Source organism: Scardinius erythrophthalmus (assembly GCF_964197995.2).
Source record: "Scardinius erythrophthalmus genome assembly, chromosome: 11".
Taxonomy (NCBI): Eukaryota; Metazoa; Chordata; class Actinopteri; order Cypriniformes; family Leuciscidae; genus Scardinius; species Scardinius erythrophthalmus.
In genome coordinates, this window is record NC_138231.1 from 28,326,000 (window position 1) to 28,350,274 (window position 24,275).

At 37.3% G+C, this 24,275-nt stretch overlaps 1 protein-coding gene across 2 annotated transcripts in view; it reads right to left on the bottom strand.

The window, feature by feature from the left end:
* The window catches only part of flrt2 (fibronectin leucine rich transmembrane protein 2), a 38,266-nt gene extending 14,485 nt beyond the window's left edge, over positions 1 to 23,781 (bottom strand). Inside the window, exons 1-2 of one of the 2 annotated variants that reach the window (XM_081379097.1) lie at positions 23,659 to 23,781; positions 20,265 to 20,322 (exon numbers count right to left, since the gene is read on the bottom strand). The gene's annotated coding sequence lies outside the window, so the exon portion shown is untranslated. The remainder of the gene's footprint in view (positions 1 to 20,264; positions 20,323 to 23,658) is intronic. The other variant, XM_081379096.1, reaches the window with a different exon arrangement.
* Positions 23,782 to 24,275: the final 494 nt, after the last annotated feature.

Here is a 24,275-nt window from a genome sequence, read left to right on the forward strand (position 1 = left end):
TTGGCTTTATGGCCTGTCTAATGACAAATATAATTAGTTAATAAGAAAATAAAACAAAATGACTTTTGTGAAACATAATCTGTGATGGTTTTAGTATTTGCCCTGTGCTTGAAATGTTGCCATCCTTGAGATTTGTGAGCAGCTTAGCATAAAGACATTTATAAGCATAAGGATCAGATTATTATTTTTTTTTTTACTTTTTTTTTCTAAGGGTTGATTCTTTCTTATTTCCTTTGCACTTACAAACACCTTTCCAAGATGGTCAAAAAAGTAAGTGTGTAATGAGCCCCCAGCGTCTTTCACAAGAGGACAGTCAAAGTATGAATGTTTCACTCAGCCGAGCGAGACCGCTTCGGCAAGCTGTAAAAACAGGGTCTTGCAACAAGCCAGGCCTTGTTTTTTCCTGCCGACTTGGCGGAGAAAGACAGTGAGACAGAGGTCAGAGAGGCAGCCAGAGGATGGGTCTTATCCAGCGCCCTAATCCTGCCGGGAGCTCTGGCGTTTGAAGTCACATCTGCTGCGAATTTCCCTCCGTCGAGCTCAGGCAGGAGGAAGTCTTAAGTCTGAGGGGGGCGAGTTTCCCCTGGTGGTGCTGATACAGCTCAACCCTCATCCTGGGTCACCTGCACTGGACCTGTATTCACACGGCTGAAGGTTTTATTGTTCTCAGAGGAAGTGCTGATCTAGAATCAGATGTCCGACGTTGCTCCATTGTGGATTTGATTACACTGTATTGTACGTTTTACATTATAGTTTTATTAAATATTGTAGTACTAATATACAAACAGTGCATTTGGGTGTTTCTTCAACTACAGAACATTTCACAATTTACAGCAGTCCTTCAGCTAACATACAAACTATATCGTTATATAACAAAAACATGGCGACAGAGGACAGTATGCACTGTAAATACACTGTTGAAAAAAAAAAAAACTGAAATGAATGAACTGATGAGAGTGTGAAAAGTGCATAGTGAGAATATGCTTTCTCATGATCCACAATGGCCAAAAATGCCGTTTTATGATTTTAGTGACAGACAGAGTTGATCTTATCTATGGTTAGCACTCGTTTTCCTGACCTCTTTTCTGTACCGTGACCTTACTTATATGAGGTCTCAGATGGCCAGTGGCTTCAGGTTATTTGTTTGTATGAGCGATTATTTGTGATTGGCCCAGGCCAATATCCAATATCCCATGGGCAATTCTTCACACATAAATGTATCTGCTTGAGCCTTAAGAAATGACGACTGGATATGTATTGGGGTTTAATAAATACAAATTCAAGTCGTGTGAGCAGCTAATGAGCACTGAGAAAATTAGGCTGCATACAAGTCAATGGGTGGATCGGTTTTGTTGTAAATGAGGCACAGGCTCTCTCACACACTAATGGTCAATGTTGTTGTCAAAACTGCTCTCCTGTGCTCAGCCTACCATGATGGAGAGAAAATGAAAAAAGAGAGAGAGAGAGAGAGAGAGAGAGAGATTATTCACACTCGAGGCTTTGTCAGTTTATTCCCTTTAGATCCCTAAAAAGACAACAGTAACTTGCAATGTGTCAAAACGTGGTGATGCTTGTACATAAGCCGGTGTTTAGTTTGGTGTGCAGATGGAAAATGTATTTATACACTGCAGGACATCATGAACAAATCTCTGAAGTTCACAGACTATGTGCCAGCAGTCATTTGGCAAGAGCATAAGCCATTATGACATAATCTGTTTCAGTTAGACTGACAGGCAGAGTCAGAGAGGAGTCAGTGTCTGCCACACGTCAGCCTGAGCTTCTGTCAATCCAAAGACTGACAGATTTTTTTCTTTTCTTTAAGAATCTTCTTTTTTTTTATGGGATACATCAATCCAAAAGAAGAAGAAGAAGAAGAAGAAAAAAAAAAACAAAAAAACATAAGCAAACATATTTTTCTGACTAAGAGAATATTTAGAAATCACCAGGAAAAATTAGCCTAGACTGAGACTTTGACTTAAGTTCATCTGGTTGTAATTATTCAGTTGAATAAATATTATACAACAGTAAGTACCAATCCGGACATTTGATTGGCTGAGCTGATTGGCAAGAGTGCTGCACACAGTCCAACTCTCTCTGTCAAAGTCTGTTGTACGACTCTTTCTGTGGGTTACTTCATTGTCGCCAGTAGGTGGCGATAAGTGACTTTACTAGTGAATCATTGAGTCATTTACTAAATCAATTCATTCAACACCACTGATTCATTCTTGGTAGGAAAGGTTTTTTTTTTTGTTTTTTTTTTTATGGCAAAATCCACTTTCCTGAAATTGTACTAACAAAAATAGAACAACAACAACAAGAGCAACTGTCTTTATGAGTAAGTCATTGAATCATTCACTCAATTCAAAAACGCGTTCCCCTCTAGGCATATGTGCCGATTTATGTTTCTGCACACTCCATAAGCCACTCCATAAACTCGAGAACCCAAGCACCCATGGACTCGGTGCCTATGAATACAGGAATGAAACCAGTGACAGTTGAATAGTCAAATCATTTAACCAATCCTTTCATAAACACTCGCTTAGAAAAATAAAATAAAAAAACACCATTACTGTGTGTTTTACTGGAGACTAATGGATTATTATGCCATGACTTCATTTGGAACTCTTTGACAGAGTAAAGATGCAATATTTTGTCTCAGTTGTAAGTTACTCAATATCTACTTGTTTATTGAATTTTAGGATAAAAGCGATATTTCGCCCATGCCACGGCGGATAATATAGCACTCGGCAATCAAATTAGGGGCTGTTGCACAGAATGCGTTTTGCATTCCAATTTGCTACTTTTCCACTGTTTTTCTATTTAAAGGCATAGTTCACCCAAAAGGTGTCAGTTGCGTAGTTGTCTATGGAGGGACGCTCTCAGATTGCAGACAGACCGTTGCACTCACGTCTTACGTCTTTTGCAGCGTCTCACAAATGACACAGCGTTCTAAAAATTAGTTTTTAGATCTTGCAGTTATTTTTTTTCCCACAATGACCAAAGTCTTGTGTTTTTAAACTCCAAAAACGCATTCTTTAATAACCCCTTTAGAAAACCTCTCACTTTCAGCTCCAGCTCATTATTTTCCATTGTATTTGAGTCTAAGGCAAACGGTTTAGCTGATTTTTTTTTTTTTTTTTTTTTTTTTTGTAGTGTGGTATTAGCTTTCATATGATGCTGTAACAATGAAACAATTGTTTTAAAGCCCTTAAGAACGAGTTTAGATGACTAACTTGCCACTTGGCCTTTCTGATAATCATCCACACTACAATTCACTTTGGCAGGGTAATAATTCTGTTAATCTCAGATTACATCTTTAAAAAAATCAATTTCACACTTGAAAGCCATGTCTGATTTGGGTTTATTGCTTCAGACACTCCCATCACACAAGTTAGTGATTTATGTGCTGCATCTAATAGAGTCGCAGGATTATGTTCCATTTTTACGGTAATTGCTTCATGTTTGCACTGCCATTGTTTACAGTGAGTGAAAGTGTCTCAACAAGGGTGTGAACGTGAGATTGTTTATACAGCTTGATGCAGTCAGACCGCACTTTTTTGTCGGCTCTCCGACTTGCAGTTTTGTTGTTTACATTTTACAAATTGCCCAAATACTTCCCTTGCCTCAAGACAAATGTGATTCGGTCGAGATTAAGAAGTTCTGTTTTTTTTTTTGGAGGTGCCTGTTTCGCAGCGCGTCCTCACGGGCTCATGGGATTGTTTGTTTACGATCCACCGCCATTGCATCCCTCATCTGCTAAATGTAAGAAAGATTCTCAAATAACATTTTTCCCTCATATGGCTTTACTCAGGCAAAAAAAGAAAAAAAAAAACCCTTCATCCCAATCTGTACCTCCATCTGCTCCCTGCGGTTTAGCAGAAATCAGTTTGCTTCTCTTCTGTTCCACGCACAGAGCCGATATTTTTAAAGAGGAGTCTCGGATATCTCCCACGGAGACTCACTAGGAATGCTGGGATATGGTAATACTGGTGTTAAAACACACTCTGTGTGACTGGGAAGTGTGTTATGTTATGATCCTCACTGCACCGAGGGGGCCGCAGCGAGTGATGATGTAAAGTTTATTGATTTACGGGATCGATCGGCCCCTCCTGCGGCACGGCACCTCAGGAAGCATGTTGGTCCTCTGACAAACAATTTTTTTGTTTTTTTTCATCTTTTACTCTTTCTCAGTCTTTTTTTTTAGTAGTGCCAGTCCGATCCCACCGCCTCGCTCAGAACAACTGAGGCATGACACTGGAAATGACTTTCAACCAATCGCCCTGCACTCGAGAGAAACCGAAACAACCTTCTTCTTATGACTGCACAGAGGGACGTTGTGCTTTAGCTATAGCTATCCCTCAAAATAAGAAAGGAAATGAACAAGGAAAAATTAAAGAGAGCCAAGGTCAGTGTGTGCCTGGTTCCCTTTGTATAATTCATGCCTCACATCCTCCATTTTACTCATCCCCCCCCCCCCCTCTCTCTCTCTTCAGACGGTGGCACCTCAGATAAATTGCACTGTTCCAGAGAGCTGGACTGCAGCGTTCATGTCCTCATGTCACCGCGACTCAAGATGAAGAGATCACAAGCCTGTGTTCATTATTCAGAGAAGCTGCGAGCCAGGTAGCAACACCTGAGTGAAACCTGAGGGTCAGGCTGAACACAGAGGTAGACTTTATCATAGCTCTGCTGGAAGACTGGATTAATGCATTAGAATATAACACATACACAAAAACACACATAACTAGATATGCAGTGTCCCCTAAAAGTAGTTTTACACTTCAGCAACACATTCAATGGATTTTACTGAATTAAAATGAAATAGATCAATAATAAAAAACTCACAATTTTTTTCACAATTAAAGCTGTCCTGTGTTGAAAATCAAGTTTTTAATGTTGTTTATATGTCTACTGTATGTGGTGTTTTTTAATGTGCTTTAAAACTAACCATGTGCAAATTCATAAGTCAACACCATTGCTGAGTATTTTTTCCTTAAAACTGCTGTGAACCAAAGACCGACTCAAAACATGGTTTGAAATCACTGGTGTTTCTGACGTCACAAACTACCTTGTAACAAATCAGGTCAGCGTGTGATCGTCAACTAATGGATCTCTGAGCTGGTGTGGGTGAGTGGAGGCGGTGTATATATATTATATATAATTATATATATATATATATATATATATATATATATAAATTCCACTTGATTGGTATTTTATTTAAATGTGAGACATTCAATTCACATATATATATATATATATATATATATATATATATATATATATATATATATATATATATATATATATATATATATATATATATATATATATATATATATATATGCCTAAATACTTTTCAAGGGCCGCTCTTTGCAATGACACGTGATTTGAATGTTGTCGGGTTAAATCAGGTTCAAATTAAATCAAATTATTAGGCAGAAATAAATATGAGCCTGATGAAATATTCATTATTCACACAGTGGAGTAAAATAATCTTAATTTAACCTGATTTTTCAGATGAAACCAGTTTCCTCTTCTATTTAAGATTTTTCCTACTGCACCATAATTATACATCACTGAATTATGATATAACAGAGCTTGACAGCTCTCCGCCTTGATGTTTCACATTTGAACGCCATGTATCATTTTGGCAATCAGACCTTTGTGAGAAATTTCCTGGCACGGCTAAACCATACAAGTGATTTGCATTTTTATTTATTCTCCCATTTGACGCTCTCTTACCAAACTGACATAGTGCATGAATTAAGTTATTCTGTGATGATTACTTAAGCGGGTAGCTGAGGTCACGACTCCAGTTCTAATACTAGAATGACATGCGTGTCATTGCCTTTACAGAACAACACTCTATAACTCGATATTTTATTCCTTTCTAAGTTTATGTAATTACAAAAGGCATTGGCTTACAATGTGGAATGCTACCAATCTTCACAATGGGGTTGGGTTTCCATATCTGCTTTAAGATCTGAAACATTTATGCCATTGGCCAAGATCCTGATTTCTTTGTTTCTAGCATGCATAGATGTATTGGTCTTGATATTTTCCATCTTGCGGTTTGCCCAATGGGATGCTGTTATCATGTAGCTTTCTTGAACTTCTGAAATGTTAAATGCATCGGTTTGTCACATCAGATTTCCTCTACATGTTATGGGAATACCATAATGCATTACACCATACCGTGTGTATTTTTACTTGCCATTGATAATGGAGGTTAATTGAAAAAAAAAAAAATGCTATAAACAATGACCTTAGACTTCAATCAGTCATCACCAGATTTCCTTCTCTGATATTTAGCACATAACGCATAGTATGAGGTAAAATATGTGAATGACTTCAGAATGTTTAATAATGATGAAAGATACAGCATGAAAGCTATATCTACACTGTTTGAATGCTAAATGCATTCTTAAAACATTCAGACTTATCATCCATCAGCTTTCATGTTACTTGATCCTCTTTAGCATTTTCTTTATAAATAAATGAGTTGTCTGCTAAAACATATGAAGCACGGCAAGAGTTGAATTTAATAAAGGGAATTGTCTGATGTGACACACGTTCAAATTCTGGATCATGGTTTTTCAAATCTGCCAGAAACATTCTCCACCGGGAGGTCGTAGTGGAGAGAGATCGTTTGATTCATTAGATGGTTTAAATTGAAGAGATTTGCTGTCAAAATTCCCTGCCACTCTTTGTTTCAACCGTTCTAAAAACAGATACTCAGTGAACACGCACACACACAGAGCTTGGTTGCAGGCCTTGTGCAGGTCATCTCAGGTTTTATTTTTGTATGTTCTTTTGTTTTTTGGTGACAGATTTAGCTGTTGTTCAGATGCAGCCAATATTTTGTTCAATAGATGTACAGTCATTATAAAAAAAGAGAGAAAATGTTGTTGTGTTGCCAGGGGAAAATCTGACAACAAATAGCAAAACCGTGTAAGGAATTGCAAAAATCTCCTTGCTTATTTAAACCATTCAATCAACCAGTTCAGCTTTTAAGTCTCAGGGTTATACATTTGTTTCTGAGAGTATAAAATTTCCACAAGAGCGATCATTGTATTTCTCACAGGCAAACTAAACTCAAGTTATCTGTCTGTCTGTCTGCCTGTATCTGTCTGTCTATCTGTCTGTCTGTCTGTCTGTCTGTCTGTCCTATCTATAATAGTTTGCACTCTTAGGTAAACTTTTTCCTTTGCGTGTTTGAAAAGTTTTGCATACAAACGACAATGTTGTTAAAACGATTTTCATTCATACGTATCCACAAAAACAACAAAAAACGCTGTTTTGCCATGTCAGGCCAGTAGTTGGCGATGTCATTTTGTAAAGAAACACTACACACCTATAGACTGAACACAAAATATGCATGCTTGATGTCACCGTTTTCACAAATTCGTGTTTTTGTAGTTTACATAGAGACGGTAATGTTATTGAAATTATGATTTTTAAAATGCTTTTGAAAGTCTATTATGCATTTATCTGATAAGAAAATACATTAAAAACAGTTTAAAATAACTGTTTTCTATTTTAATATACAGTATGTTTTTATTTTATTTTTATTTTTTTGCAATGCAAAGCTGAATTTTCAGAACCATTACTCCAGTCTTCAGTGTCACATGATCCTTGAGAAATCATTCTAATATGCTGAATTGCTGTAACATGTTTTAATGTTCTCAACATGTTGTTGCTTGTTGCAGTTTTGCTTTTTTTGTGGGAACAATGATACATTATTTCAGGATTCTCTGCTGACTCAAAAGAACCATGTTTATTTGAAATTTATTTAAATAAATAAAAATTCACCGTCTTCACAAATTTGTGTTTTTGTAGTTTACACAGAGAAGATTCAAAAACTTGCACTTTTAAACCCGTTTTCAAAAGTTTGCATCTTTAGGCCCCCAAAACACTGTTGTTGTGTAAATGACCGGCCAAAACACTTAAAAAGTTTTCTGTTTTTTTGTTGAACGCCAAAAAATGTATGGACTCATTTTGCTGAGACCATAACATCATTTCATTTCATTTTGAGAGTATCACGTTTACACAAGGACAGTAATTGTATTTCTCAAGGGGAAATTGAACTTCCAACTTCAACAAAAAGAGGGGGAAGAAGTTTATTATTTTTAGTCTGAGTTTATTTGTTTGTTTATTCTCAGTGAAATGAGAATAGTTTGCACTCATTGTAATTTGAATCATTTTTATTAATATTGTCTTTTTCTCATGGGCAAACTGAACTCCGAACACTTATTTCTGAACGGGGAAAATTACTATTTCATGCATGTTTATTTATTTATTTGTTTGTTTGTTTGTTAAAAGTTTGCAATCATAACGAGTTGAATCATGTCTTTTAGCTTTCACCTTGGACCAAACTTGGAGTGTGGACGTGTCGGACTCTGACGCGGAATATTAGACGCGAGCAGTAATGTTTCAGTAACCGCTCTCGATGTGAGAACATGCCTCGAGACTGCCTTCGCTGGCTTCAGGCCAGTTGAACTGATAGGTTAACAAGAAGAACTTGTTCTTATCAATGGGGCCCTTTATTCGTTCTGTACACAGACACACAAACTCTCACACTTACAGCCCTGCAGGCATAACAGCACTGCTGACACCAGCGCAGCTCTTCTCGCCACTAATCAGGGCATTTGACATGTGACAGGGCCAAAAGTCATTGTTATTATTCCTCCGGCGTGGAATACGAGAACGTCCAGTCGATCCGAGCTCTGCCCCGATCGCCAGGGCGACGGGAGAAAGCCGTCACTCTCCTCTTGGTTTATCTTGGCTGCCGGCTAGTCGTGGCTACGGGCGAGAGAAAACAATCTCTCTCTCTTCTTAACAGGCTAATCTCTTATGCTAAACCCTGGTGAAAATAAAAGCCGTTTGACAGCATTTAATTACAAACAGGGCAGATTCAGGTAACTCTTCCCCCACTTCACACACACAGACACACACTCCTCCACTTCCCAGCAATTATGTCCTTTTGGTCTTGTCAATACAGCCATTTTTTTTGTGCACAGCATAGCTCAGCATTTCCACTCATGCAGCAGAAAGACCAATTGCACCATTACTCACTGGGCAACACTCTCTGACCTTAGCAGAGGTGACCTGCCTTGACTGGGATGCAGACTGATGGGCCAAGCAGAACTTGGTTCAGCAGTCGGGTGATAATTGCTTTAATAGCACAATGTCAGCGAGAGCCGCACATTACCAGCCTATCTGTTACTCATAAGGTGACCACATTTTTTAATAACAACTAAGGGTTGCACAGACTAGTCGACTAGTCGACAGTCCCCTGTGGTGAAAATCAAATTTTTAATGTTGTTTATATGTCTACTGTATGTGGTGTTTTTAATGTGCTTTAAGACTAACCATGTGCAAATTCATAAGTCAACACCATTGCTGAGTATTTTCTCTTGAGAACTGCAGTAAACCAAAGTCGGTCTCAAAAATGCTGTTTGAAATCGCTTGTGTTTCTGATGTTACAAACTACCTTGTAACCAATCAGGTCAACGTGCCAGCGGGCTTTAGCATATCATTAAAGATCCTTGCGCACTGACTCTGAAATTTCCGTATGCGTTTTTTCGTTTTCGTCATTCGGTGGTGGCTATGAATTGTCAAAACACCTCTCAAAATGCTTACTCGAACCCGATCCATTTTTTTTTATGAAAGTTTCGGAGGCAGTGTGTAAATGTGATTGACACAACGTGACTTCATATTTATTTTTTAACGTGCGAAAATTACGAACAAGAATTAGCTTAGAAGGACCTTAACTGTGAACTAGCATGGGAGTCTCGAAAAATGCCTGGTTATCCCGGTATGTTTTTTCTGTTGATATGAAAAATCGGGTAGATTTAGCAATATAGCTGGTGTATGATGTATATTACAATGTTATGATGACTATACGCCTTTCTCTTCTGACGTTCTGAGTTCAAAGCGTTTCAGATGATTGTTAGAAGGCAGCTGCCTGACTCTGAGATGAGAACGGGAACATGGTTTGTGTAACATTAGCAACATATTATTAGCTGTTCGATAACATAGTCAAGCAAAAGGCTAATCATATTAATTGACATTATGTGTCCAACGTTATAAAGAGTGATACCATTGTGCAGCGTTTACCTCAGTAAGTTAGCCAAGTGAATCTGTAAGCTGGTGTGAGTGGAGGCGGGGCTAATTAGCATATTCATAGATCCGTGTATACTAAATGAAGCAAGGATGTAGAGTTACAGTACATTCAAACTATTTTAAGGCATGAATATGGTTTTTTTTTTTTACTTTTAAATATGTAATTTTGGTGATCAAAGATGAGTTTGATGTGATAAGTGATAAAGTGCTAAAACTATTGACTACTGGGGAAAATTAAGCTTGACATCGACTAGTTGCTGATCATGGCCTATAGAGGGCGAAACAGGATAATAAATCTTTAAAGTCAACTTTTGCTCTCCGTTTCCAACAGTTAAAATGACAAATAAATGCACACTCCAAGAGCACTCCACAAGAAATGTTTGATTATACCATCTGGATGCTCAAAATTGATGGGATGAATGAAGGTTTTAAACAGCTTATTGTACATGTAAGTTAATGGCCGCTCTGAACTAATGCGCTGCTAAATTGTAACGCGCACACAGCTTGCACATCACGTCCAGATCGCGTTCACACAGAAACATTCAATAGCACAGAAATGTACTGTCAACAATGTTCTGTGATTTATCAATAAAATAGCTTAGAAACTGAAAAGTTCTAGCAAACTTTTCTAAGAAACCAAAACCCACAGCTTCACTATCATTAGATAGAGGCTGTCAGGTAGACTTAATTCACACGCAATCGCTCTCTCACTAATGCATTCATATAAATGGTGCTACTTTATCTGTATTTGATTTAGAACAAGTAGAAATCTGTGAGGAATATAACGACTGTTATGTAGGAGCAATAGTCTTGTGGGCAGGGCTGTGTCATATGCCATAGATTTGTTTTTATTTATTTATTTATTTTTTCCCAGTGGTCAGTATTACATTTTAAACTTCCACTGATATGATCAGTAAATTAGAGGGATCATGACATCATATTTGCCCCCGCCCACCACAGGTCCCACCCACTGGCATTCAGTCACTTAAAGGTGCTGTATGTAGATTTTCTACCAAAATGAATCCTTTTTTTATTGCTTGTGTGTGAAGGGGTTGTAATCTCACATTAAAATGATCCACTTTGCGGGTTTTGCTATTACCTCTGAAAGCAAGTATTCTTATTTTTATGTGAAGGTCCCGGGTCGGATTTACCGCCAGTGACGTCACCTGCATGCATGCTCCCGAGCCTCTCGCCTCGTCTAGCCTACTGACTTTGCACTCAACAGCGACGACACTGCAACTTATGACATGGACTTATGACTTATGCAACTTATGACATGTCTGATAACACTAAGAAACGACCTGCGCCCAGCAAAACACAGACTCCAACACAAACTCCACATATTGATAAAAAACTAAAAAAAAAGGGATTTTTGCTGAAGCTCGTAAGGCCAGACGTGAATCAGATGAACTTCGGGTAAAAAAACACGGATCAACATCGGCAGGGCATTTGAATAATGGAGAAACCTTATCTACAAACCTAGAATGTACATTCTAGGTTTGTAGATCACGACAAACCTAGAATGTACATTTCCTGAAGAAAATGTGAAGTAGTGCTTGCAGTGGCAAAATTCGGCACGGTTGATAGGGTTCCATACTTATCATGGTACGAGCAAGCATGGAGCATTAGTTCAACGTCAAGCTGATAAAAGTAGCCTATTATTTTAACGTTGCAGTGGGTTTCCAGCATGTTGTGGGATGCTTTGTGTGTTACGTCCGGTTGCGTCTCAGTCTGGCCTGTACCCACAGTGCTCGCTCATAAATTCGAGCACGCGTAAGAGCACACGCTTGTAAACTTATTGGTTGCAATCTGAAACATCACCGCTAGAGGCCGCTAAAAACTACATACAGCACCTTTAAAGGCTGACATTTGCCTACACTGGATGTGAGCGTTGTCACGTCAAAAGCAAATAGAACTCATTATAATCTGATGCTGTCTACACTGGATACAGTATACAGATGTGCATTCAGTTTCTGACATATTCCACAAGCTTGAGTCTGCTGACAACAGAACAAATGGAAGAGTAAAAGAAAGTTTGCTTTGACACTTCCAGTTTAAACAGCTTGTTTGCATCTCTGTACAGACTTCAGAATGATCCCAGTGTTGTCCTGGATCGCATCTGAGGATTATATGTTTGTTCGGAGCATTTTGTTTTGTAAATAAGGCACATTGTAATGGAAAGTTGGCAAAAAAACGTTTGTTGAAATATCAGCTAATAGTTTTGGATCTGACAGGAGCTGCATCACAAACTGTAAGTAAATTATTTAATTATGTTTTGTTTTTAAATGACGGTTTTATATGGATGTTTTCAAAACACTCACATAAAATAGTGAGTGGGCATTGATACTGTTTTCTATGCAATGATGTTAGCAATCATAACAGTGTCTGTTTACTGACAAGCTTTAAAAGAGTCGTCCCTTTTAAAACGGCTCATTTTGAGTATTCTGACTGTTGTAAATGTAGCACTGCGACTGGATATCATATTAATCACTACATAATTTATTTTGACTTGATACATTTTAATATGGGGTGGACAATGAGTAAATATAGTGCATTATCTTTAACATTTGTTAACATGATTTGTTAATTTGATATTGTATGTTTGTTAAGACATTGCAATTATTTACATTATACAATACCAGTCAAAAGTTTGGAAACATTACTATTTTTAATGTTTTTGAAAGAAGTCTCTTATGCTCATCAAGCCTGCAGTAAAAAAAAAAAAAGAATATTATGAAATAATATTACAATTTAAAATAATGGTTCTCTTTTTTAATATATTTTAAAATGTAATTCATTTTTGTGATGCAAAGCTGAATTTTCATCAGCAAGTACTCCAGTCTTTGGTATCTTATGATCCTTCAGAAATCATTCTAATATGCTTTTTTTTTTTTTTTTTTTTTTTTTTTTACTGCAGGCTTGATGAGCATAAGAGACTTCTTTCAAAAACATTAAAAATAGTAACGTTTCCAAACTTTTGACTGGTACTGTATACTATATATATATATATATATATATATATATATATATATATATATATATATATATATATATATATATATATATATATATATATATATGTATATATGTATATATACATACAAAGCTCAAATTCAGCTGAATGTATCACTGTACCACATACTAAAATGTGATTTTTAATTATGAAAAAAATAATATACACAAAAAGCACAAAAGTTTGGGTTAGGTGATTTTTAAAATGCTTTTTTAAAGAAATCAGTAATATTGTGAGTTATTATCCCAGTTAAAATGACTGTTTTCTATTTTAATGCATTTTTACATTTTATTTATTCTTGTGTTGGCAAAGCTGCATTTTCAGCCCCACTACTCCAGTCTTCATTGTCACGTGATCAGATATTCTAATATGATGATTTGCTGCTCAAGTAACATTAATCTTCCTAATATTATAAATATTGAAAATAGTTTTGCTGTTTATTTTTTGTGGAAACAATGCTAATTTATTTCAGGATTCTTTGCTGAATAGAAAGTTCAAAAGAACCATGCTTATTTGAAATGTATTAAAATAAACATTTTTACTGTCACTTTAATTTAATGCATCCTTGCTGAATAAATGTATAATTAATCAATCAATATCCTACTTAATTATTACTGAATGGATCTAGTGCAGTACAATGAAGATAAACCAAAACTGGTGAGCAAAAACTACGTTCACTATGTATAGCATGTTCCATCTTTGCATTTTGTCAGTGTGCATAACTGCTTGACAGACAGATTACAAATTTAATTCAATGAACCAAATTGAATTAAGAACCTCAGAGTAAAAGTTGACATGTAATTGTATTTTTTCTTTTTAACTCAAAGTAAATCCTAATTGAAATTGCATGCTGTGTGCGATGATACTACATGTCTTTTTAGACAAAAATGCTATATTTAGCACATTAAAAACTAGGAGTGTCCACAGAAAACGAGGACATCTGGTCACCCTCCCTCATTATCACTCTGCTCCAAACAAACGCTCAGCTACTGAAATGCTGTACTGTAGTACAGATTTAAAAAAAGAGAGGCCTAATGCTTGATAATGTTGCACCAAATAGCAGCCATTCGACCTTCAGATTATATTTCTTCAGTTGTTCTGAAACAACAACAACAAAAAAAAACGTATGTGTCTGTTAGCTCGTTAACTGAATTACAAGATCAATTCTTGACTTCAGCCTCTGTAAACCTGAGATGCATTTGATTATTCCAATTGTCTGTCAGACATTCAAACACCCACTTGCCATCTTCCAAAGCCCTTAAAACCCGCTTAAACATTTGAAGCATTTTGTTTCCGTTGTGTTGCTAAGGCCCTCGCTCAATGCAAATGGGTGGATAAACCTGAAATGAATTAGAGCACGCTTATACATATGTGGGAGACTTGGCAGCGGTAACATCCACAATTTTCAGGGTTGTGTGGCATATTTCTTTTGATAGGCAGAGATCCTTTCATTTGAAAAACGTGTGACGGGGAATCGTAAATCACATGATATACTTCATGGTGCTGGAATGGCAGAGCGAGATTTCACTAATTCTATCCCAGAGGGCAAAATGTGGTATCTTCTGCGGCGGGTTTTTGGTGAAAGATGAACATATTAGTTGTAGTAATAGAATACAAGATGCGGTTTTCTTGGAACAGTTATTAACAGGAAACTGAAATATGTTTGTTATGAGTAATCACATTTTACCAGAACTATATAACATTTACAGAGAGAAGGCATAGAAAAAGCAGCTCTTCTGTTTAATCTAAGAGCACACTTAAGGCTATAGTTTTTTCTTTTCTTTTCTTTTTTTATTCTTGGATCTTTTAAAGCAAGACACAGTGTTCTTTTGTTGTCGATTTTCTATTTTCCGTGTATTTTATTAATTAAGACGGCAGCACGGAGGATATAAAAGGATAGTTCACTACGTGTATAAAAACATTAGTGCTTCTACCGGTGTTCCCTACAAACATTAGCGCCGAGATATTCCCTCAGAGCGGCTCATATTTTGGCCCGTCCCTTGAAAAGTTTTCCTTTACTATTTCACGTCCCCCACAAGCCTGTAAAGGCATCTTTTTATTTCCTTTAGCTTTCGGTTAGTTTTCGGTTAGCCAAGAAGCTCAATATACACAAGCCATCTCTCTCTCTCTCTCTCTGTGTGTGTGTGTGTGTGTGTACAGCATGTGTGTGTTTGTGAGTGTAGGTGTTCCTCAGCCTCAGGTCATTTAGATGGAGGCTTTTTTACAGTTTCCACTGTGCAGTAAACGGTAGATGTTTTGACATTTCTTAAGTCTTGAACCATCCACACCCTTTCTTATTTGCTGTGGACTTCTCGGTGAGTGGATACACAACTGGACACACATAATATGCTTGAAGCTTGTGCATAGTAAGTGTCTTGCCGGAGAAATAGCTACAAATATCTATATTGGTATTTGTTACAATTTCGAATTGGCTTTTATTTTTCTATTTTCAGCTTGATTTAAATTTTAGTTTGTTTTAACAATTTTGTTGTGCTCTTATCAATTGTATTTTTTATATATATTTATCTTTAATTTTAGTTTTAGTAATTTTACTGCAACTTTTTATTTAAGTTCTTTTATTTCAGTCATTTCTATTTTTTTGTTAATTTCAGTTTAATTTTGGCTTTTTAGTTAACTATAACACTGATACGTTCATAATAAATGCATATATGAATATTTGTTTAAATACAATTTTAATATATAAATATATATTTATATGTGTGTGTGTGTGTGTGTGTGTGTGTGTGTGTGTGTGTGTGTGTGTGTGTGTGTGTGTGTGTGTGTGTGTGTGTGTGTGTTCATAACAATGATATGTTCATAATAAATGCATATATGATTTTTTTAATGAAAAATATTCATATAATATTTTTTCACTATTATGAAAAAAAATATATAGAGAGGATAAGAGTATGTATATAAACATCTGCTGTATCATATGTTTTGTATATTTATAATGGGATACAGAAAATGCACTGTGGCAATGTTTGCTTCATTTCAAGGAAAATGTCAAGCACCTTGCTTTTCCGAGTCCAAAATGCAAATGTGTGGCTTAATTTGCAGCTAAACTCAGTCTTTGTCTGTCGTGGTTGCTATGTTACTAGAAATAATTTCCACACAGACTTTTGACGAGCATATATAGATTCACATCTTGTTTTTGATAAGATATGGAATGCCAGTGTGATTGTAGTGAAGTTTTACGACACACGTCCAGTTATATTGATCTAGACGTCAAATCCGCATATGGCAGATCGCTCGTTTCGTTTACAGACTTGTGTAGGCTGCGAGCTTTGCACGTTTGTCTTTTTCTGTTTCTCTTAGCCAATTTTCTCTCTAAAGTTTCAACAACATCAAAGACTTTTAGACATCACGGCATATGGAATACGAAAAGAGTGTTTTTGTGAGTACTTTTCACTCTCACAGCAGTTAGCAGAGCTCAAAACTAAAACATATGATTTCATCACTATTGTAAAGGACTTGTTCATGAGCCGTGATTTGGATTTTTTGTTCAGCAGCAGGATTCTCTTTAGTTTTACTGACTTAGCATTACATGTGTGTAGATGGAGAATGCTTGACCCTCGCAGTCATACTTTGTCATGGCGTCTGTGTGTATCGACAATTTGCCCAGAGGTCCAGATCAAAAACAGTCAGAATCCATCTTGTCACAATGACCCTTGCTTTTCTAGCCAATCACAATAATTGAAGTCCACCACTCACAGGGAGGAATGGAAACACTCACACACACACACAAACACACTCACACACACACACACACACACACACACACGAACACACTCAAACACACAAACAGGCTAGATCTGTGACTTTTGCTTGTAGAAATACAAGAAGCACTTTATTTATTTATTTTATATCAAAACCTAAAGCTTCTCAATGTTGTTTGAATGCAAGTGTAATTATGTTTGGGGCAAAGATGTCAATTAAAAAAAAAAAAAAAATGCTTTGAGCAGTTAAACAAATGTATTTATCATTTAGAATACACTCTAAATCAGATTTTGCTTAAACAAGGCACATTCTGAATGCTGACACAGCAGGGACACATTACAGAAAACTCTATGTAACTCTCTTATCCAAGCATTTCCACATGCAGGACAATCAGTTTGACAGAACAATGTCATCCTAGGTCGTCTGCAACAGTGCTGCTCTTTGAAGCTGGTTGTTGTAGTATAGTGTTGCTAAGTCTATATACCCGAGAGACAATGAACTGGCTCTATTCCGTTGTCATCTTGATATGTTTGGGTTAAAAAAAAAAAAAAGTGGTAACAGCTTTTTAGGATTGACTACGAGACAGAATACGGGATCGAACTGTTGCCACGCCATCTGAAACCAACCGACACTGTGCAGGGCCAACACAAACTGACTCTCTGCTCATGGAATCTTACATTTTGCCACAATAGATTGTAATAGGAAACAATTGCAAGGCAATGTGCTGAGGATCTGAAATTGAAGCCTGCACCCAGAAAGGAGCTCCTGCCATCCCAAAGAGGATCACAGCCAAAGCTATATGATCCTACCGTGGCCCAGCTGAACAAATGCTGCCACAACGCTTCTTCACAGCAAGCCTCGCTCTCAAGCAAACAAACCACGGAGAAAAAGAGAGACCACACCATGGAGAATAGTGATCTTGGCACATCAACAAACAAATAAGCTTAATGCAGCTCAGAGGTCTCAAACTGTGGGGCAATTCACTCTGCAGGTGGTACACAACATGATTCTGGAACTTTAGAAAAATAAAAATGAAAATCCGCAAGTGGCATTTTGCCGTTCAATATAGACACGCTTAAAAAAAAAGTGGCCTGCTTTTCAGTGCAATATTGAGAATGTAACCGGTCTGACAGATAAGTTGCAAGCGCTTCTAGACATTTTAGGGTTGAGTAAACTAATGTAAATTCCAAAATATATTTTGATATTTTAGTTAGGTTTTTAAAGGTGCAATTGAAATGTAATAACACTGTAATTCAATGTGTATATATAAAATTACAGTTTAGATGCTGTTATGCTGGGCAAACTTACTTTTAAAAGAAATGTGTTGCAATATTGCTCCGTAAAAAGTAACTAATTGTGTTACTTAGTTACTTTTGTTTTGGAAAGTTATGTTACATAACTTTTGCGTTACTATGTCTCGCATGTGCTGGTCTTGGATATTTTTTTTTAATTATTATTTCTTTAAAGGTAATGCGTTACATTACTCATTACTTGAAAAACGTAATCTGATAACCTCACATTACTTTAATGTTTTACCCCCAAAACTGGAGTTTCATGTTATGAAAATGGATATTAATAAAGTTCTAACAGATTGTCCTTGTACTCAGAGATGTCCGATTTTTTTTTTTTTTTTTTTTTTTTTATGCAGAAAAAGAAAAACATTGGTGTGGTAGTCATTCCGATTTTATCAGCCATGGTACTTGGCCTGACAAGTTTGAAGACCACCGACAAAACCAATTTACCATTCCCTTTAACAACATATGTGAGTCTAACAGCAAAACATGATCAAACCAGCCCTTTTGACTGTCAGCACAGTGTGAACATTTCTGCAAAGCCATTTTAACAGCCTGAGCTTAAACCCGAATTTGTTTTCGATTAGTGTCCCAGTGCCGGGAAGTAGGTTCTGACAGCAGCCCAGTCACTTGGTTCTGTTCAAACTGCAGGTGGCATCAGTGATGTGCATTAGAGCCCCGCAGCCCTTGTCATGCTGAGCTGAACCCAGACATAACTGGATAAAGCCAGAAAAAAAGGGATGTCTGCACCACAAGTGGAAATCTGGACTAAATCTAATACAACTTCAACCCAAGACCAGGAGCACACGACATTGACACAACAGTCCGGAGTGTAATCCAATCTCTTTGCGGTTTCTTCTCCTACATCTCCACCAGCACCAAAGATGTGGGTTCTGGTTCTATCGGTCGACTTCATAAACACAAAACCATACTTCCAAACATAGCCCGTGAGATACGTAGAAGCCAATTCTGGCCAACATGTGGTCGTGCAGCACAGTGCGCATGTGTTTTATTAGGTGAGACAAATAAAGTGTATCAGAAACAATGTGTGGGAAGACAGACTCTGGCCTTTAGCTGCTGTCTTCTTGACTCGTGTTTCACAAGGGTTTCAGTGTCAATCCACACCAGAAAAAATCCTTAATATCCTCCATATGCCCATCTGAGAACAAACTCTTGGGTTGTCTTTTCCCTCAGCCTTGATCACAACAATATTTCCTTCAATACGCTAGGTCTTCCTTTGCCTTTGCTTATTGCACTTGGATTTGACTAACAACGAAAATATATGAATAGCCCTCCTTTGACACGGTGTATCCTTTGATGAGGTTGTTATTCCGACAGCTGCCTACTCTTTTCCATGAGAAACGTGTGGTGTGTTGTTACACCTCAAAAAGCCTGCTGTAAAGCAGTTGTTGAAGGGGAAAAAACTGAGGAAGAAAGTACTACGAAAAAACTGAAACAAAAGAAGTGCCTAATTAGAGAGTGAAAGGTGGGATGGATGCCCCGTTTTCACCCTGAATCTCGTCACAGAGGTTCCTCAGAACTCGCGGACCCATAGGAGAGGCTTTGCATTGTGTCGGGGAAGAATTCGGTCTGCTTTCACCAGCACTCCCGCTGGTCAGCATGAGCAGAGCTTGCCAAGAACAACAGTGGCCCGTATCCCCACCCTCCATTCGGGGCAGTTTGCCAGTTCCCTCTACCCCACTGCTCCATAGGGCATAGGGGGGACGAGGGGATCAGCTTGCCCGTGGACCTGACCACCTCCAGGTCTTGAGCTGAGTGGGGTATTGTAATTTGGCCGGTTAAACTGAAACCCAGAGTCCAGAGTGCACAGGTGAGGGCCGCAGATGAGGAACTTCAGATGGAACTTATCCAGAATGTCATAATATACACATCAGATCTAACAGACATTTTATATATATATATATATATATATATATATATATATATATATATATATATATATACACTGACTCGTACAAAACAAATAGCTTTTCTAGATCTCTAAAAAATACATCTACCCCTGATTCTTCACAATTCATTATGCAGAATACATGGAACTCGTCACTTTCAGCAAAAAATAAATAATAATAAATAAAAAATCTGCTACGTACTATTTGAGATGCTCTGAACCTGAAGTTCTGTCTATTTTCTCTTTCTTCTTGGAATCATCTAAAAAGAACAACGGTAATGATGTAAATTAAGTTTTGTGACTTAGGAGTTGTGTGGCACTTTAAAATGAATAAATAATAATAGCCATTAGCAAAGATCCTCAGCAGAGACCACAAGAACCAGACAGGTCCTACGCTCAGTCCTAAATTAATGTGTTAAAATGACCCTATGACCAGCTTCAGCTACATACCGGCGTGATGAATCGATCTTCAAGCAAAAGGAACTGGATGAATGTTTGAATGCTCCCGATCTCGACCTGAATTCTGTGATGCTGCCTGAATCATAATGACACCATGTTCGTTTGTTTGCCAGAGAAGAACTGGCTCCCGGACTGAGCCTGCTTTCTCCAAAGGTTTTTCTCCATTCTGTCACATGATGGAGTTTGGATTCCTCGCCACAGTCGCCTCTGGCTTTCTTAGTTGTGGATACTTAATATTTAACAATAGTATTGATCCGCCTGTACTGATGCTGTTATATGAGAACTGAACTGAGCTGGACAATGACATCATTTTTTGCAGAACTGCTTTATAGATGAAATGAACTAATTTAATAATTGATGACCTTCACAACGGAACTAAATCAACACTGGACTGACTTCAGCTGAAAAACAGCCGAAATGCATAATTTTCCTGTTATCACTGTAAAGCTTCTTTGAAACAATCTGGATTGCATAATGCACTATATAAACAAAGGTGACTAATAATAATAATATTTCATATTGTTATTATTATATTCATTTTTATTATTAAAATTGAGTTGTGGCCATTGTTATTGTTGTTAGGGCTGTCATTTTAACACATTCAATTTAGTGCTAATAATGGGAAGAAACACAAATGATTATATTATTATGATATATAAGGAGTCATATGATATATCTGTAGTATACAAAATGCCCTTTTTTATTTTGATTGCAGTAACAACTCTTCAGTTTAACTGAAACTAACAATAGTTTGTTTTTAACTGTCTCCTGTGCTGTTACAGTAATCATTTGGAATATGCAAATTTGCCACTCTTATTTATCACAATCTATCTTTTCTTCACAAGCGAGGGGGGAAAAAAAACAGTGCCTATTCTCCGCTACATGATTCAGCCAAAATGCTCTGCATTGTAAAACACGACTCATTTTTTTGTGATATTTCAGCATTAAGAGGAATAACAAACCAAGCGCCGCATGACCTGTCAGTTGTAATGATTGATGGTGGTTGAGGAACAAGCATAGCTGACTTAATTAAATGAATGCCCTACCCCACGCTTTAGCTTAATTACATTAGCCCTCTCTTCCCAGTGTTTGTTTTTTCTTTTCTTGCGGGAGGGATCGCGGTCATCTTAAGATCTTAAGGGTTTGTTTGAAAGGGGGACTCGAAAGAAGCAGGAGACTATGTCTGGTGCGGCTTCAGAACAGTTAAGCGCTTATGCTGGCATTTTGCGACGAGACATCGCCCTCTGCACTCTTGCATATTTGAGCCGTGCCTTCAGGCCAGGTCCTGCTTCACAAAACATCTGATTCATGAACCGTGTTCTCAACTCGCGGCGCTGATCTGACCGCACATGGACTACCGTCACTGTACTTTACTGCTAGATGACTGCTGAAATGTCATATTATGCACTGCAATGCCATAGTTTAAAGCAAATCAAAGCATTTATACAGTAAAAGAGCATTTATTTTATTTATTATAAGCTTTTGGTTTTGCTTGAATTAAATAATTTATGTGCAGTGGCCCAAAACGGGCACTTAAACTACAATTAAAAATATATGAATGTTTGTGCACAGATTCAATAAAATATTGAGTGAAAATGATTTTTTGGCTTCACAAATACAGCTTTCTCAAAAAAAAAAAAGATAAAATAATACAGTTAGTGTTCAAAATGAAGTATTGTTACACTTTCTGGTTGTAAAACGCTTGTGAAACATGCATTTAATGTGATGAACTACATCTGTGTGAACTTTGTGAAGTTTGTTCTGAGGGAAACTCAAGCAAATCAAGTGTGGTTTAAGAACCCAAGCTGTATCAAAGTATGCTTTGAGATCACAGTTTAATCCTGAAAACCTGAATTAGTAGTCTAACATAACCAAAGAAAGTAAGGTAACACTTTAATTTGGGGACCAATTCTCACTTTCGCTTATTAGCATGCATATTACTACCATTTTGGCTGTTTATTAGTACTTATAAAGACTATATTAATGCCTTATTCTGAATGACTATATTCTACATCCCTTAATCCTATACCCCATACCTAACCTTAACCACAACTAGCTTACCAACTATTAATAAGCAGTAAATTAGGAGTTTATTGAAGCAAAAGTCTTAGTTAACTAAAAGTATGTTTTCTGAAGTATTTTTTATTTATTTTTTTCATTTTCCATAATCCATTTTGTTGATAAAAAAGCTTTTTTAAGTCAAAATCTGTAGAATTATGTGGTATGGATTTACATTGTGAGCTCAGAATGACATTCTTATTAATAGCTGAAAGCATAATCCCCATAATGTTTAATAAACATTCAAGGAGTGGATTATGTGTAGAACTTGGTGAATAACGGGTGTAAGACACATTTTCATTTATGCCTTTTGGCAGATTCGCATTCAAGGTACACTTCAACAATTGAGCTGGTAGAAACACGTAATAGCAAAAACGTCAGAATATACCGTAATGATCCCTGCAGACGATCATATCAAGCATTAAACCTGGTTTCTAACTATTCTATTTTTGTTGTAGTTTTAAATAACATATGACTCATCATCATATGAACTTTGCAGCACTGGAGAGAATGGCATCACAATAGTTTGCTTCTAACTTGCATTTCCTTAACATTTATGAGTTTCCCTCACTGAATAACTTAAAGTTTTGCCAATGCGTGTAATCATTAGCGGAACTGCATTTTTTCCCCCCAAGTTATTTAAATCTGTATACTTTACTTACTCTGATATTTAAGTTTAATCAACTGTATCACACATTCTTCCACACACAACACAGTTCACACATCACACACACTTATGCTACGTCCAAACAAGTGTTGAATGGTAGAAAGCGATACAGTATACAACAGTTAATGTTCTGGAAAAAAAAGACATGAAGATGGCTAAATAATTCATAAACGTATATCCAATTATACCGCAATGAATTAAAGTTTAAAAAGCCTGTCCACATGAACAGCCTCAGATCACACAGTCCTGTCACAATTGTTTCCAAGCTACCTTTTCATCCATGTAACATATTTTGTAATTGCCACAATTAGTTTTGATAATTCCGTTACGAAAGTCTCCAGTGCATAAACCACCAAAAGTGTGTGTTTCTTTCAATCCAAGCTCAGATGTTCTTTAAGCGAAAGCCACTTACTTCTACCGGAGCCTCTCGGTCACAGCAGGTCAGAAGGGCAACGGGAGCCTTCTGGAATTACGTATGTTTTCGATACCGACTCCAGCAGGAGAGAACAAAACTCCTGAACTTAAAAGAAGAAGCTCCTGCTGAGAAGTGCGGTGTCTGTCCCGAGAATGAGACTCGTGAGCACAATGCACCTTTGTGTTTCCTTATGTTTTGGCTGCGTGTAACTTAACCCCTCAGGAGCCGAGTCTAGCGCTGTCTAACCTGTCTTTTGTTTCTACATTCCATCTCTCGCACACTCTCTCTTTTCTTTTTTTGCTGTTATTTTGTAAGCCCACGCCTGTCGATGAGCTCACTGGGTCTGGGCTCATGTTTCAGCCTCGTACTGGAATTCGGAGGGCAGGCAGATTCTGAAAGTGAGCCTGAGATACGACTCGAGGAGAAGGAGCGGGTCATGGGGTCGCGTCCCGCTGAACAAAGCGGGAGTTATGAGGGTGAGGGGGTCAGGCATGCCGCAGGATGTCAGAGCTCAGGGAGAATGAACCAGCGAGGGAACACTCACAATTCCCTCGGGCGATAGTCCTTCGAGGAATATATCAAATACTGGGATTGGATCATATACAATGGTGTTG